Genomic DNA, 17,952 nt, shown 5'->3' with positions numbered 1-17,952 from the left:
TATCAATGACAGCTGAATGAATTCTGCGCCCCCTCCTACACTGCGCCCTGAGGCTGGAGCCTCTCCAGCCTATGCCTCGGCCCGGCCCTGGAGCCATCTGTGCCTGGCCAGGGTCGAGGAGGAGGGAGATTGAGGCTTCCTTCTCTTTATTTCACACCAAAACGGATGTGTAAAAAGATTCCTGAGTCACTGCTGCTTCCTTGTGCACCCACATCCACATAGCTGAACCTGTAGTTAGCATCAGCTACTGCTAGAAGCACAATAGAAAAATATTTTTCGTAGTTGTAAAATCTACTACCACTATTTGGAGGCATCACAATTCTGATGTGTTTCCCATCCACACAGGGGCGTAACTAAGAGCCCCCGGGCCCCCCTGCAGAAATTGTGAGCTGGCCCCCCTCCCCCCGGGGCCCGCTCGTGGCTGTTTTGGGGGGCTGGAGGCAGGGGCGTAACTAGAAATCACTGAGCCCCCTGCGAATATTTGGATGCCCCCCCCCCCCCATAGATGCCAAATAATTGTAATGGGGCAGCGTTTCACTGTAAATGAATTGTAAAGTGGGCAGCATTTCACCAGACAATCGTAATGTGGGCCAGAAAATCGTAATGTGGGCAGAGTTCACAAGAAAATCGTAATGTGGGCAGCAGTCACAAGAAAATCGTAATGTGGGCAGCGTTCACCAGAAAATCGTAATGTGGGCAGCGTTCACCAGAAAATCGTAATGTGGACAGCGTTCACCAGAAAATCGTAACGTGGACAGCATTCACCAGACAATCTTAACGTGGACAGCATTCACCAGACAATCTTAACGTGGGCAGTGTTCACCAGAAAATCTTAATGTGGGCCAGAAAATCGTAATGTGGGCAGAGTTCACCAGAAAATCGTAATGTGGGCAGCAGTCACCAGAAAATCGTAACGTGAGCAGCATTCACCAGACAATCTTAACGTGGGCAGTGTTCACCAGAAAATCTTAATGTGGGCCAGAAAATCATAATGTGGGCAGAGTTCACCAGAAAATCGTAACGTGGGCAGCAGTCACCAGAAAATCGTAACGTGAGCAGCAGTCACCAGAAAATTGTAACGTGGACAGCATTCACCAGAATATTGTAATGTGGGCCAGAAAATCGTAATGTGGGCAGAGTTCACCAGAAAACCGTAATGTGGGCAGCGTTCACCAGAAAATCGTAACGTGGACAGCATTCACAAGACAATTGTAACGTGGGCAGTGTTCACCAGAAAATCGTAATGTGGGCCAGAAAATCGTAATGTGGGCAGAGTTCACCTGAAAATAGCAATGTGGGCAGCAGTCACCAGAAAATCGCAATGTGGGCAACAGTCACCAGAAAATCCTAATGTGGGCAGCAGTCACCAGAAAATCGCAATGTGGGCAGCAGTCACCAGAAAAATCGCAATGTGGGCAGCAGTCACCAGAAAATCCTAATGTGGGCAGCAGTCACCAGAAAATCGTAATGTGGGCAGCAGTCACCAGAAAATCGTAATGTGGGCAGCAGACACCAGAAAATCCTAATGTGGGCAGCAGTTACCAGAAAATCCTAATGTGGGCAGCAGTCACCAGAAAATCCTAATGTGGGCAGTAGGCACTAGAAAATCGCAATGTGGGCAGCAGTCACCAGAAAATCATAATGTGGGCAGCAGGCACTAGAAAATCGCAATGTGGGCAGAATTCACCAGAAAATCGTAATGTGGGCAGCAGTCACCAGAAAATCCTAATGTGGGCAGCAGTCACCAGAAAATCCTAATGTGGGCAGCAGTCACCAGAAACAAAAAAGCCCCTGTAAAAAGAAAAACAATTCACTTACCTGTCAGGAGTCTCTCCTGGCCTCTGGTGCGCAGCTCCCCGATGATCCTCCTGTGCACCGCAGCACATCTCCCGCGCTGACAGGCAGAGTGCAGGGCTACGGCAAGATGGCTGCCGAAGCCCTGTACTGGAGACACAAATAGTCTCCAGTGCAGGGCTTCTTCGGCGGCCATCTTGCCATAGCCCTGCTCTGCCTGCCGGAGGAATAGGCAGGCTGCAGGAGCGGGGCTGCGTGGAATGAACTGGCGCAGCGTCTATTAGACGCTGCAGCCAGTTGAGCACCTTGTGTGGGGACCAGAATCGGGCGGGAGGCGGCGGCGCTCCCCTGCGCACAGTGAGCGGGCCCTAGATTGGCCCCGGGCCCCCTGCGGCTGATGGGGTCGCATCCCCGGTAGGTATGCCGGTGGCTGGAGGGGGTCGCAGCATGATGGGAAAGCTATGGCCACAGTCGGCGGGGAGGGGGGAAGGTCCCCCCCCTCCCTCACTTCGGGCTTTCCCCTCTGTGCTCCCCTCCAGCTTCAATAGCTATACAAGTGCAGCGGAGCGGTGGGCAGCGGCAGGCAAACATACCTTCCGTGCGTCCAGACGCTTCTCGCTCTAGTGACTGATGCTACTTCCTGTTTTATACAGGAAGTCGCGTCAGTCACTAGAGCGAGAAGTGTCCGTTCTGGAACGCACGGAAGGTATGTTTGCCTGCCACTGCCCGCCGCTCCGCTGCACTTGTATAGCTATTGAAGCTGGAGGGGACCACAGAGGGTAAAGTCCGAGGTGGGGGAGGGGCCCGGTCTATTGGGTGTCAAGGGGCCCTCCAGCCTCCTTCCCTGACCTCTCTTCACTTCAGCTTCCCGAAAAGGACCACAAGGGGCCCCCAAATCTCCTACCCTGCCTGGGGCCCCATTATAGCTTAATCCATCTTTGATACAGACTGATAGTTTACTCACAACATTTTTTACTGCTGCAACGGAATGAGGTGGATAGTGCTACATGCAAGCTGCATTGTATATTGGGAAAATTAAAAGGTGTACATGGCAGCTTGGTGCAGGGATTTTTGGCACAGGGTGAGCTGAATGATGGCTCATCTTGCTACCGCACAAATTGTGTGTGTGTGTGGGGGGGGGGGTTAAAGTTTAACTGTGAGGCATTAAATAAATTCTTTATTTTTATCTGGTAAACAAGTAATAGGGCTGCTAACCAGGCAATCCATAAGCAAAACCACTCTTACTTTTGTTGTTGATAAATGATCATTCCCCAATTTGCCTGGCTCTTATTTGGTATATTGCCGCACAAAGGAAATTGCAGGGCATGCTGGGTTGTCTTTTTTTGCTTTTGTTTTACTATCCCGTCAGACTTTACTAATGCAGCCTGATTGGCTGAAGCCTCTTTCCCTCCTGTTTTCCCCTCACACACCTCTGTTCCTCTCTGATTGGTCAATATTTCTCATGCTTCTCGAGCTACAGAGTCACACAATGACAATGCACTTTCTATTAAAGAGCTGGATGGGAGTGTCCAAAGCCCTCCTCCCAGAGTAAGGGAGGAAATGACATCAGGATTGGCTTCAGTCAGAGGGAATGAAGATGGCAAACGCCTGAAACAGAATTCTCTTTATTTACTATATAAAATTCACTGATATCAAAACGTGGACAGTGCAATGCATATGTTATATATGTAGAGCAAGTATTTATTTACTTATATATGTGGGTTTTTGGTTGTTGTTTTTTTGGATAGTATAGCTGGACCACTCCTCTTTAAATACTATTTCCCCTCCATGTTGTCACAACACAGAGGGAGAGGTAATTCGGGGTCCGGCAATCGCCGGATCCCCAAATTTCCTCTGCGTGCGACCATAGAATCACTGCTATAGCCACGCCAAGGTTCAGCGCTACGTGGTGTGCAGCGGGCGCCAAAAAGCCCTGCTTCGAGTTAAAAGGCGAGTAGATTATTTCTATGAATATTTTCCTATTAATTAGAGGCCATATAGGAACAGATCAGTGTGATTTATTACAAACCATACTCATATCAACACACCACTCTCATATTTATCAAATGATTTTACGGCAAGTTAATTAAATGTATACCACGTGTTTTAAAATAGCTTCAGGTACACCCAGATATAACCTGATCTATTGAGGAACTCTAATTAACCTTCACTTTCCAAAAGCCACAACGCTGCAGTAAAACAGTTGTTTTAAGTGCTTATGGAAGGCTTTCAAAAAGTCTGATAATATAGTCATCTGCAGAGCACAATCATGGCAACAGCTACATATATGTCTTTTCTATGGCAACAGAAATAAACAGTTGTATAAATGTGTGCACTGACTCTGACTCAGACTGTAAGCTTTCCCTCTCTCTAAAGTTCTCACACTGGGCTGACTTCCAACATTCCAATTCTATTAGATATTGAGTGTTGCTTCCAATTTCCTTTTTTTTTCTTTTTTTATATCCTTCGGGATTAAGATGCAATAAAACAATGTGGAGGAATGAATTCTAGCCACTCCTCCATTCTGCGATTTGCTTTTAATTATTTTTACCATTCTTCTGTAATTTTAAAGTAGTGTATGAGTTTTTATAGTGTGTCTGTTATTGTATGGTATGGCTTATGAGTTCTGTATATTGGTCTGTAGAGTATTTCCTTGCCCTTCTCTCAATGCACCTGCTCACGATTGCGAATGGGTCAATACGTTTACTTATTATAAGTCGTATTAGATACTGGAACTTTCTGGATATAAAGTATTTGCATAAGAATTACTCCCTTGGACAGTTCTGAATAGGTGTGCCGTTCCAGCAGTTTGGAATCAAGGGGAAGAAGCGAGACTGGACAATAATTAGAGAGGGCTGTAGGGTCCAGAGAAGGTGTTTTGTTATGATTGCTTGTTTAAATGAGGAAGAGAAAATGCCTGTCAAGATGGAGCGGTTGAAAATAGTTGTTAAAGCAGGGATGAAAGAAAAGGAGAGCTAAGAGTGAACAGGGTCCAGAGCGCAGGTGAGCTCTAGAGATTAGTGCAGAAAGGTGCTGTTTGGGGAAAACAGTGAACAGGGGCGTAACAATCGCACCACGGGGGGGGGGGGTCCCATGGCGAGAGAAGCTTGGGGGGAGGCAGGCCAAGGCCCTAGTGCCGACCAGGGTCACTTTTAGGGGCAGGCGTGGGGTGCAGCACACGAACGGGAAGCAGCGTGCTGCAGTGGGCAGTGAGACTCACCTCCTCCTGGCTCCAGGTGACAGAGCTCTCCTTCCTGATGAAGTAGAGTCTGCAGCATTGAAGACATAGAAGACCGGCATCATGCAGAGCTCCATCACCTAGGGCCAGAAAGGTGATTCTCCCAGCCCGCTGCTGCGCTAATTTCTGGAGGGGGGAGGGCTAAAGGGGGGGCCTGAGGTGAGGGAAGGGGGGAGTCGGGCCCCCCTCCCCGCTATTGTGTGTGCACGCTGCTCCCCCCTCATAACCCTGGGGCACCTATAACTGGCTACCTATACTGGGGGCACCTATAACTGGCTATTTATACTGGGGGCAAATATTACTGGCTACCTATACTCGTGCACCTATAACTGGGTATCTATACTGGGGGCACCTATAACTGGCTACCTATACTGGGGGCACCTATAACTAGCTATTTATACTGGGGGCGCCTATAACTGGCTACCAGCAGTGGCTGGATGGTGTACTGGTTAAGGGTTCTGCCTCTGACATGGGAGACCTGGGTTCGAATCTCGGCTCTGCCTGTTCAGTAAGCCAGTAATTCAGTAAGGAGTTCATTGGGCAAGACTCCCTAACACTGCTACTGCCTACTGAGTGCGCTCTAGTGGCTGCCTCGCAAGCGCTTTGAGTCCGACAGGAGAAAGGCGCTATACAAATACTGCCATTACCTATACTGGGGGCACCTATAACTGGCTACCTATACTGGGGGCACCTATAACTAGCTATTTATACTGGGGGCGCCTATAACTCGTCACCTACCTAACCCCTACCTATGCCTAACTCTAACCTGTCCCTATTTATGCCTAACACTAGCCTTACTACCTACACCTAACATTTACCTGTTCCATCTATGCCTAGCACTAACCCCCCTACCTACACCTAACAGTAGCACCGCCACTATCAAACTGCTACCATGGTAGCTACAGAGTTACAGTAAAAAGTAACCAAACTCCACTGCCGCTATTGTGCTGTCCTTGCTGATATGAAGTTCGTACATCTCCAGCTAGAGACGGAAATTCTATACTTTGAATTGTGGGACAAATTAACTGTTTTGCCCTCATGGTTGCCTTCAGCCAGCCTGCACCAGGACAAGGCCTTACTAATTGGGATGGTTATTTAGATGCAAATAATTTCAAGTTGATGCAGCATTATGCAAGTTTTGTATACAAATGAATGCAGTTTGAAAATTAACCAATCAAATTCTGCTGAGGTAAAATTTAATAAGTCCATTTTCTAGCTGCATATATTTGCATACAACATTTGCATAATCCCGCACCAACTCAAAATTTCTTGCATCTCGTTGACCACCCCTACATACCAATAAGGGCCCGTTTCCACTATCGCGAATTTGCATGCGTTTTTCACATGCGAATTCGCATAGCAATACAAGTGAATGGGACTGTTTCCACTTGTCAGGATTCCTTTGCATTTTTCTGTGCAGAAAAAATTGGCAGAGCCATCAGAATTCGCATACCGCATACCGCTATGCGCTATGCGAATCGCATACAATGTATTTAATAGGAAATTCGCATGCGATTTGGGTATGCAAATGTTCATGAAACAATGGAAAAATCACACCAGCACTGCCATGGTTAAATTTGCATACATCATCAACCATGCAAATTCGCAAGAAAATTTGCATAGACCCGCATGCAAAATTCACATCCGCATGCGAATTTTTCCCGCGACGATTCCCAACGCACAAGTGGAAATGCAGCCTAAATGAAAACCAGTTTGCTTCGCGGTGGCTGGATAGTGTACAGCAGAGGTGCTCACACTTTTTCAGCTTGCAAGCTACTTTGAAAATTACGAATGTTAAGGGTGTATGATAATTGCAAAATTTACGAGTGTATCTCGCAATAGTTATGCGTGCAAGCAATGAGGATATTACCGCGCACTTAGTAATATTACCGGGTGCAGTGTATGCACAATAATATTACTGCGATTTCATGCATTAAGCCCAATATCATACTTACAACATGGTGCTTAGCACAAAATGTTTCTAAATGTCTGACTCCCCACCTTGCAACATCATAATCCTCTGTCACAGGAGACCAGGGTTTGAATCTCAGCTCTTATTGTTCAGTAAGCCAGCACCTATTCAGTAAGGAGACCTTGGGCAAGACTCCCTAACATTGCTACTGCCTATTTAGCACACCCTAATGGCTGCAGCTCTGGCGCTTTGAGTCCACCAGGAGAAAAGGGCAATAGAAATGTTCTGTATCTTGATTTGCTTTAGGTAGGTGGTGCCTGATAGACTTCTCCTATTAACCACTTTGCATCCAAACCTTGTTTTCCCCTTATTGACCAGAGCAGGTTTGACGCTTTAGCTGTGTCCCTATTCAATCAGCAATAACTTTATCCCTAATCACTACATCTAAATGATCTATATATCGTTTTTTTCAAGACAAACCAGGCTTTCAATGGGGGTATTTAATCCCAAGAACAATTTTGTTTTCTAGGCATTTTAATTGAAAAAAGGGAACAGAAATTTAAAAAATGCATTATTTCTCAGTTTTTGACAATTCCAGTTTAAAAATAAAAAGTGTCACAGTGATAAAACCATTCCACCAGTTAATGTCCCCCCTAATATAGTCAGATGTGCCCCGAGTATCAGCCCAACCTTCCCAGTTTAGCCAGATGTGACCCCAATATCAGCACACCCCATATAGTCAGATGTGTCCCATGTATCTACCACCCCCCAGTACAGAGAGACAGTAACGCTGCCAGGATTGGCACCCCTCATTATAGGCAGTTGTGTCCCCAGGATAAAATTTCCCCCATTATAGCCATATGTGCCCCCAGAATTGCTCCCCCCCCACCAATTATAGCCAGATGTGCCCCCAGTATTAGGTTACCCCCCCCCCCCCCCCCAGATAATCAAATGATCCCCCATTGTCAGATGTCATCCCCCCCAGTTACCCAGATGCCTGGCAGTTGTTTTGCACCCCCAAACCCCCCCTTCCCCCCCCAGTGAGGATAGCCAGATTTATGTGTCCCCCCCTCCATCAGGCAGCCCCTCCGTGCACAGATGACAAAAAAATGTAAACAAAGCCGCCTCTCTCACCTTACCTCGTTCCAGCGATGAGCCTGCAGCCCGAGCATCCGATCCCAGCTCTGAACTCAGCTGCGTATTGCCGGTGACCCGGGTCCCGACTTGATGACGTCATCAAGCCGGGACCCGGGTCACCGGCAATACGCGGCTGAGTTCAGAGCTGGGATCGGATGCTCGGGCTGCAGGCTCATCGCTGGAACGAGGTAAGGTGAGAGAGGCGGCTTTATTTACATTTTTTTAGCTATCTGTGCACGTGCACGGAGGAGGGGAAGATGAAGGATCACGCTGTTTGCTACAGCGGTGATCGTTCATCCGCGGGGGGGGCACTAATTGGCTACAAGGGAACACTTAGTTGCCACTTAGTAAGGCAACCGATAGTGCCGGGGGGTGCGCTCTGAAGCGCACCTGTTCCTGCACAAAAGGGCTTAAGGTAGGTCAGTATATCTACGTCGCTGTGGCTTGGAGAGTGCCACAGCTGACGTAGATATACTGTAGTGGTGGGGAAAGTGGTTAAAGGACAAATGTAATAAGAGGGATAGAAGGCTGCCATATTTATTTCCTTTTAAACAATATCCGTTGCCTGGTAGTCCTGCTGATCCTCTGCCTCTAATACTTTTAGCCATAGACCCTGAACAAGTATGCAGCAGATAAACTGTTTCTGACATTACTGTCAGATCCGACAAGATTAGCTGCATACTTGTTTCTGGTGTTACTCAGATCCAGCTGCAGCCAAATAAATCACCAGAGCTGTCAGGCAATTGGTATTGTTTAAAGGGAAATACAGTGGTGTGAAAAACTATTTGCCCCCTTCCTGATTTCTTATTCTTTTGCATGTTTGTCACACTCAAATGTTTCTGCTCATCAAAAACCGTTAACTATTAGTCAAAAATAACATAATTGAACACAAAATGCAGTTGTAAATGATGGTTTTTATTATTTAGTCAGAAAAATAACTCAAAACCTACATGGCCCTGTGTGAAAAATAAATTGCCCCTGAACCTAATAACTGGTTGGGCCACCCTTAGCAGCAATAACTGCAATCAAGCGTTTGCGATAACTTGCAACGAGTCTTTTACAGCGCTCGAGGAATTTTGGCCCACTCATCTTTGCAGAATTGTTGTAATTCAGCTTTATTTGAGGGTTTTCTAGCATGAACCGCCTTTTTAAGGTCATGCCACAACATCTCAATAGGATTCAGGTCAGGACTTTGACTAGGCCACTCCAAAGTCTTCATTTTGTTTTTCTTCAGCCATTCAGAGGTGGATTTGCTGGTGTGTTTTGGGTCATTGTCCTGCTGCAGCACCCAAGATCGCTTCAGCTTGAGTTGACAAACAGATGGCCGGACATTCTCCTTCAGGATTTTTTAGTAGACAGTAGAATTCATGGTTCCATCTATCACAGCAAGCCTTCCAGGTCCTGAAGCAGCAAAACAACCCCAGACCATCACACTACAACCATCAAATTTTACTGTTGGTGTGATGTTCTTTTGCTGAAATGCTGTGCTACTTCTACGCCAGATGTAACGGGACACGCACCTTCCAAAAAGTTCAACTTTTGTCTCGTCGGTCCACAAGGTATTTTCCCAAAAGTCTTGCCAATCATTGAGATGTTTTTTTAGCAAAATTAAGACGAGCCTTAATGTTCTTTCTGCTTAAAAGTGGTTTGCGCTTTGGATATCTGCCATGCAGACCGTTTTTGCCCAGTCTCTTTCTTATGGTGGAGTCATGAACAATAACCTTAATTGAGGCAAGTGAGGCCTGCAGTTCTTTAGATGTTGTCCTGGGGTCTTTTGTGGCCTCTCGGATGAGTTTTCTCTGCGCTCTTGGGGTAATTGTGGTCGGCCGACCACTCCTGGGAAGGTTCATCACTGTTCCATGTTTTTGCCATTTGTGGATAATGGCTCTCACTATGGTTCGCTGGAGTCCCAAAGCTTTAGAAATGGCTTTATAACCTTTACCAGACTGATAGATCTCAATTACAGTACTTTGTTCTCATTTGTTCCTGAATTTCTTTGGATCTTGGCATGATGTCTAGCTTTTGAGGTGCTTTTGGTCTACTTCTCTGTGTCAGATAGCTCCTATTTAAGCGATTTCTTGATTGAAACAGGTGTGGCAGTAATCAGGCCTGCGGGTGACTACAGAAATTGAACTCAGGTGTGATAGTCTACAGTTAAGTTATTTTTTAACAAGGGGGACAATCACTTTTTCACACAGGGCCATGTAGATTTGGAGTTTTTTTTTCTCACTAAATAATAAAAAACCATCATTTAAAACTGCATTTTGTGTTCAATTATGTTATCTTTGACTAATAGTTAACCGTTTTTGATGAGCAGAAACATTTAAGTGTGACAAACATGCAAAAGAATAAGAAATCAGGAAGGGGGCAAATAGTTTTTCACACCACTGTACATATGGCAGCTTCCATATCTGTATGCAAAGAGGAAGGGGGGCAAAGGGAAGGGTGAAAAGAGGAGAAGGAGGGCATTATTGATGTTATTGATGAGCAATTCCATTGGCAGATGTGCAACTATATATATATATATATATATATATATATATATATATATATATACAGGGGTGAGCCTGGGGTGCCTGGCACCTGGGTGCAAGATTTTCTCTGGCGCCTATGGGAGTGGTTAAATTAACCACGCCCAACCACATAACCACACCCATGTCCTTCCTAATCACACCCACACCTTCCACCTCTTTACGCATGCATGTGATACCCCATTCCTACCCCTCTTCCATGGGCTTGCTCCTGGCTGGCTTTGGCTTCCTGCGAGTGACAGTCTGCTAGTCTCTGGACTGACTCAGGCTGAGAGGCTCTGCGAGTGCGACGCAGTCACACACTGCGTATTTATGGCTGCCTGCGGCCACCCTACTCTCGCTCGCTGACATCGGCTCCTCCCCCCTGCCAAGCCCAAGGTGGGCTGCCTGTATCTTTCCCGTTGCGCCACACAGCCTGCCAGTGTTGCCAACCTTTCACGTTATTTTTTACTGACAAATACCTAAAAATTTACTGACAAAAGATTTTTACTGACAAAAATTCCCCACTAAATGCACATAAGAGACAGCTTTTCCCCATGTAAATGCACATAACGAGAGACTGCTTTTCCCCATGTAAATGCACATAACGAGAGACTGCTTTTCCCCATGTAAATGCACATAACGAGAGACTGCTTTTCCCCATGTAAATGCACATAACGAGAGACTGCTTTTCCCCATGTAAATGCACATAACAAGAGACTGCTTTTCACCAGCAAATGCACATAACAAGAGACTGCTTTTCACCAGCAAATGCACATAACAAGAGACTGCTTTTCACCAGCAAATGCACATAACAAGAGACTGCTTTTCACCAGCAAATGCACATAACAAGAGACTGCTTTTCACCAGCAAATGCACATAACAAGAGACTGCTTTTCACCAGCAAATGCACATAACAAGAGACTGCTTTTCACCAGCAAATGCACATAACAAGAGACTGCTTTTCACCAGCAAATGCACATAACAAGAGACTGCTTTTCACCAGCAAATGCACATAACAAGAGACTGCTTTTCACCAGCAAATGCACATAATGACAAACAGCCAGTGTCCCCAGGATATGTAGCCAGGGGGTATATGTGCCCGGGATAGGTAGCCAGGGGGTATATGTGCCCGGGATAGGTAGCCAGGGGGTAATATGTGCCCAGGATAGGTAGCCAGGGGGTAATATGTGCCCAGGATAGGTAGCCAGAGGGTAATATGTGCCCAGGATAGGTAGCCAGGGGGTAATATGTGCCCAGGATAGGTAGCCAGGGGGTAATATGTGCCCAGGATAGGTAGCCAGGGGGTAATATGTGCCCAGGATAGGTAGCCAGGGGGTAATATGTGCCCAGGATAGGTAGCCAGGGGGTAATATGTGCCCAGGATAGGTAGCCAGGGGGTAATATGTGCCCGGGATAGGTAGCCAGGGGGTAATATGTGCCCGGGATAGGTAGCCAGGGGGTAATATGTGCCCGGGATAGGTAGCCAGAGGGTAATATGTGCCCAGGATAGGTAGCCAGGGGGTAATATGTGCCCAGGATAGGTAGCCAGGGGGTAATATGTGCCCAGGATAGGTAGCCAGGGGGTAATATGTGCCCAGGATAGGTAGCCAGAGGGTAATATGTGCCCAGGATAGGTAGCCAGGGGGTAATATGTGCCCAGGATAGGTAGCCAGAGGGTAATATGTGCCCAGGATAGGTAGCCAGGGGGTAATATGTGCCCAGGATAGGTAGCCAGGGGGTAATATGTGCCCAGGATAGGTAGCCAGGGGGTAATATGTGCCCAGGATAGGTAGCCAGGGGGTAATATGTGCCCAGGATAGGTAGCCAGGGGGTAATATGTGCCCAGGATAGGTAGCCAGGGGGTAATATGTGCCCAGGATAGGTAGCCAGGGGGTAATATGTGCCCAGGATAGGTAGCCAGGGGGTAATATGTGCCCAGGATAGGTAGCCAGGGGGTAATATGTGCCCAGGATAGGTAGCCAGGGGGTAATATGTGCCCAGGATAGGTAGCCAGGGGGTAATATGTGCCCAGGATAGGTAGCCAGGGGGTAATATGTGCCCAGGATAGGTAGCCAGGGGGTAATATGTGCCCAGGATAGGTAGCCAGGGGGTAATATGTGCCCAGGATAGGTAGCCAGGGGGTAATATGTGCCCAGGATAGGTAGCCAGGGGGTAATATGTGCCCAGGATAGGTAGCCAGGGGGTAATATGTGCCCAGGATAGGTAGCCAGGGGGTAATATGTGCCCAGGATAGGTAGCCAGGGGGTAATATGTGCCCAGGATAGGTAGCCAGGGGGTAATATGTGCCCAGGATAGGTAGCCAGGGGGTAATATGTGCCCAGGATAGGTAGCCAGGGGGTAATATGTGCCCAGGATAGGTAGCCAGGGGGTAATATGTGCCCAGGATAGGTAGCCAGGGGGTAATATGTGCCCAGGATAGGTAGCCAGGGGGTAATATGTGCCCAGGATAGGTAGCCAGGGGGTAATATGTGCCCAGGGTAGGTAGCCAGGGGGTAATATGTGCCCAAGATAGGTAGCCAGGGGGTAATATGTGCCCAGGATAGGTAGCCAGGGGGTAATATGTGCCCAGGATAGGTAGCCAGGGGGTAATATGTGCCCAGGATAGGTAGCCAGGGGGTAATATGTGCCCAGGATAGGTAGCCAGGGGGTAATATGTGCCCAGGATAGGTAGCCAGGGGGTAATATGTGCCCAGGATAGGTAGCCAGGGGGTAATATGTGCCCAGGATAGGTAGCCAGGGGGTAATATGTGCCCAGGATAGGTAGCCAGGGGGTAATATGTGCCCAGGATAGGTAGCCAGGGGGTAATATGTGCCCAGGATAGGTAGCCAGGGGGTAATATGTGCCCAGGATAGGTAGCCAGGGGGTAATATGTGCCCAGGATAGGTAGCCAGGGGGTAATATGTGCCCAGGATAGGTAGCCAGGGGGTAATATGTGCCCAGGATAGGTAGCCAGGGGGTAATATGTGCCCAGGATAGGTAGCCAGGGGGTAATATGTGCCCAGGATAGGTAGCCAGGGGGTAATATGTGCCCAAGATAGGTAGCCAGGGGGTAATATGTGCCCAGGATAGGTAGCCAGGGGGTATAGGGTCCCCGTTTAGGTAGTGACAGGAGCGCACCCAATCCTCCCCTCCCGCCGCTGCTGCCTCTGCCGCCGCCGCTCCCTCCTCACCTTGCAGCAGCTTCAGACCTCAATCAGCGGGCGACCCGACCAGTAAGAAGGCGCCAGGCGCACCCGCTCTATATGCGGAAGTGATGTCACTTCCGCATATCAGTGCGGCGTGCTAGGTCCTAGCGCCCGCCCGCCTGATCGAGGTCTGACGCGGCGCCGGCGGCTAGAGGGAGGGAGGGAGCGAGCGAGCGGCGGCCACAGGGGGAGAGCGGCGGCCGGGCGGCGCCTCTCAGAGGCAGGCGCCTGGGTGCCTTGCACCCGCAGCACCCGCCCAGGCTCGGCCCTGTATATATATATATACATACACAGTATATATATATACTGTACATAGAATCAATATTCAGTGGGCCTGATTTAGCCATGCACCTGTAGACCTAAGATCAGCTGATTCTATGAAATGATCCTGTGTGCAGAGTCGGGAGAAGGTCCTCCAGCACCCAAGGCTGAGACTCCAAAGTGCGCCCCTCTATCCCTCCCACCCCAGCCGTCACACACTGATTGCTATTAGACTAAGAGGCGCCCCAGGGCCCACAACACCTTAATCTCTAGTTATCTGGTTTACAGTCACTGCCATGTATGCCCTTTTCTTATTTCTCTCAGCTTCAAACACAATAGGGGAATGCTAGCTGTGTGAGTTGTGCGCCCCCTCCTACACTGCGCCCCGAGGCAGAAGCCTCTCTAGCCTCTGCCTCGGCCCGGCCCTGCCTGTGTGCATTAAATACATTACCTGCTGCGTGTGTGTGTGTGGGGGTGGGGGGGGGGGCTGCAGTTCTTACCTGGATCATATTGCACTACTGTGAAAGTTGCTAAGAGATGTAATGGTGATGCAATTTTATTTTATTAAAAAATCCAAGACAACCCAAATGAATGTGACGTTAGCTGCAAAGCTTTCATTCAGTAACCTTTCAGTTATCCTCAATGTGATCCGAGACTGCCGCCTAATTTGCTGGATTTGAACTCTATGCGACACTGACTGCCTGGTCACAGGTTACACTATTTGCACAATAATCTCTATGTAATGGCATAGTTAAATTGCCTTATCTCCCCTGACTGTTGCTTTCATTCTATAGTGACATTTTCATGCACAAATTGCTGAAAAAATGACTTCCCTCCTCCTCCTCCTGTCTGACCTGCATTCTGTATACTCAAGCCTAGTTTTCAAATAAGCCTGGGAAATGTTTATTTAAACTCACTCCTGTCCTTATCTCATGTAAATGATTCTCTCCTCACCTGAGTCTGGTAAATCCTTCAGTGTATGTCAACATGTTATCAGGTTACGGAATACAGCTGTGCAGAGAAAAAAATGGGGTGGGTATAAGGAAAACTGAAAAGAGCACAGTTCATTCCAAATTTCACTTTGGTTGACTTGACTGACCATAGGCTTCAACTTCCTTGACCTTTGTGAGCTGTGTTCTGAAGCCCCATACATACGCTCAACAGCGGTCTTTTATGCTTTCACAACTTTTGTTGTGAAACAAGTTGAAACACCTAAAAAAAGTATTTCGCTATTGTTCAAAGAGCTGATAAGACTGATGAGAAGGCAATCTAACTATTGGATTGACTTCATATCAGTCTTATCAGCTCTTTGAACAATAGCGAAACACTTTTTTTAGGTGTTTCAACTAGTTTCACAACAAAAGTTGTGAAAGCATAAAAGACGGCTGTTGAGCTTGTGTATGGGACATTAGGTATACTCACTTATCCCAGAAATTAGGCACTCACTGCACTTAGATTAACATTGGTCTGGTCTTGGACAGTGACCTTAAACAATGCTTTTTCTCCAGTTTAGCATGAACCTTATAAAAGCTATTCCTCCTCGTGCTCAGTGCATAAAGTTAAATCAGAATCACTTTTATTCGCCAAGTACAACAGGAGACATTTACAGGTGTGCAGTGGTCGGTGGCGGCTCCAGGAATTTTTTTTAGGGGGTACTGTAACGATACTACCTGATCCCCGTGCCTGCGACGAGTCGGGCTCTTCCGGCTTGCGTTCCACGCCGGCTCAGTCTGCGGCTGCGGGCAGAGGCATACGTTCCAAAGGACGCATGGGACGTACGCGTTCTGCCTATGCGAGCAGGCGGCAGGCGTACCGGAAGTGACGCGTCGGAACGTACGCGTCTGACGCGGCGGAAGTGACGCATGCGGTAGGCTTATAAGCATTTCCGGAACGTGGCCGCACGCCTGTTATAGCGTGTATTTTGCCGCATATAGGCTAGTGTGAGCTTGCTCTAGATATTGTTATTGTGATAAGCCTCTGTTTGGTTTCTGAGTCCCAGCGTTGCTCTTGGCTAGGTTAGCCTGAGTTCCTGGCTGCTGTGACTCAGTTCCAGTCATTGCTCCCTGATCTGATACCTGTGCTTGACCCGGCTTGTAGTTAGACCACTCTCTGTTTTGTCCCTTTGTACCTCAGTCATCTGACACCAGTGTTTGACCCGGCTTATATTTCGACCATTCTTTGTCTCGTCCCTGTCTGCCATCTGACTCTGATAACAACCCGGCTTGCATTAGACCATCCGCCTGTCTCTCTGTAACTCAGCAGGGCAGGAGCCGGTGCCAGCCGTGACGGTACGGTCGGCTGACCGTTACATTATAACAGGCCAAAAAATTTAATACCCCCTTGGGAATATACACATTTACATGGAGGATTTGCAAAGGCAGATTGATCAGCTGGCCGCGATGGTCAAGGGCCTCGCTGATATGGTCACTCCATTGGCACAGGCTGCGGCTGCGGCCATCCCTCTGGGAGATGAGCCGGATGATGCTGCTGAACCCCCGGTGGTTCCGGCGGCCCAGGCAGCCCCACCGCCTATTCCACCGATAGCACCTGTAGCACTTGTTGCAGAACCCAAACTTCCACTCCCTGAGAAGTTCTCAGGAGATCGTGGCACGTTTAGCCACTTCATGAACTCTTGCATGATGTATTTCTTTGTCAGGCCGCAAGCCACGGGGACAGAAACACAGAGGGTGGCCTTGGTAATCTCGCTGCTACAAGGAGATCCACAGGCCTGGGCCTATAGCCTTCCTCAGGGGCATCCTGCTCTCACCTCAGTGGAGGAATTCTTCCAAGCCATGGGGGTGCTGTACTCAGACCCCGATATTACCACCACCGCTTCACACAAGATCAGGGCCCTAAAGCAAGGGAAAAACACGGCTGAGGTGTACGCGTCTGAGTTCAGGCGTTGGTCCGTGGCCTCCAGATGGAATGATCCAGCACTGGTGGATCAGTTCAATTTCGGCCTTTCAGAACCAGTTAAGGACCACTTGGTCAACTACCCTCCAGCCGAGACGCTGGATGAGGCAATCACCCTTGCCATCAGGGTGGACCGCCGGATACGTCAGAGACGCTCTGAGCGGTCAGGAACAGGGAGTGTTGCACCCATGGTGGCGGGCCTGCTCAGTCCACCTACTCCCACCGAAGAGCCCATGCAGATTGGGGCATCTAAGTTGTCAGCTGCGGAGAAGACACGCAGACGATCCCAGGGACTATGCCTGTACTGTGGGGGTGCCGGTCACATGGTCCGCGCTTGCCCCGAGAAGAAGTCGGGAAACGCCAGCGCCTAGATGAATTGGAGGAAGTTCATCCGGGCGGGCAGGTAATTCCTCTCAAAAGCCAACGCTTTCTAGTACCTTTCAGTCTGGATTGGAAGGAAAGGGGGATAACAGGGCAGGCTTTTATTGACAGCGGGGCTGCAGGGAATTTTCTGGATATATCCATAGCCGCTCGGTTAAATATTCCCTCGTTGCCTTTCCAAAGTCCGCTACAGGTCACCGCCATCGATGACTCCCATTAGAGTTAGCCACTCCGGTGGCAAGAACCCCGGAGTTGCACCTGAAAATCGGGGCTCTGCTTTCAGAGAAGATAACTTTCTTCCTCCTGAACATGCCATCCACACCGCTGGTACTTGGTTTGCCGTGGCTGAAACAACACAATCCGGTGTTGGATTGGCGTACAGGGCAACTGGTTAAATGGTCGAGATCCTGTCACCAGAATTGTCTGCTAACATTACCTCTTCTCAGCACCCAAGTAACGTCGTCCCAGATTCCGTGGCCCTACAGGGAATTTGCTGACGTATTCTCTCCCCAGGCAGCAGAGGAGCTACCCCCACACCGCCCCTACGACTGCCCGATAGATCTGTTGCCAGGAACCATGCCCCCCCCCCCCCCGGG

General features: G+C 48.5%; 1 protein-coding gene across 3 annotated transcripts in view; it reads right to left on the bottom strand.

Moving 5' to 3' along the window:
- CREB5 (cAMP responsive element binding protein 5) overlaps positions 1-13,866 on the bottom strand; it is an 839,414-nt gene extending 825,548 nt beyond the window's left edge. For all 3 annotated transcript variants that reach the window (XM_068236067.1, XM_068236066.1, XM_068236068.1), the window contains exon 1: positions 13,787-13,866. The gene's annotated coding sequence lies outside the window, so the exon portion shown is untranslated. The remainder of the gene's footprint in view (positions 1-13,786) is intronic.
- Positions 13,867-17,952: the final 4,086 nt, after the last annotated feature.

The sequence above is a fragment of the Hyperolius riggenbachi genome, chromosome 5 (assembly GCF_040937935.1).
Source record: "Hyperolius riggenbachi isolate aHypRig1 chromosome 5, aHypRig1.pri, whole genome shotgun sequence".
Classification (NCBI taxonomy): domain Eukaryota; kingdom Metazoa; phylum Chordata; class Amphibia; order Anura; family Hyperoliidae; genus Hyperolius; species Hyperolius riggenbachi.
Note: the sequence above shows the minus strand (reverse complement) of the source record. Positions and strands in the feature narration are given on the sequence as shown.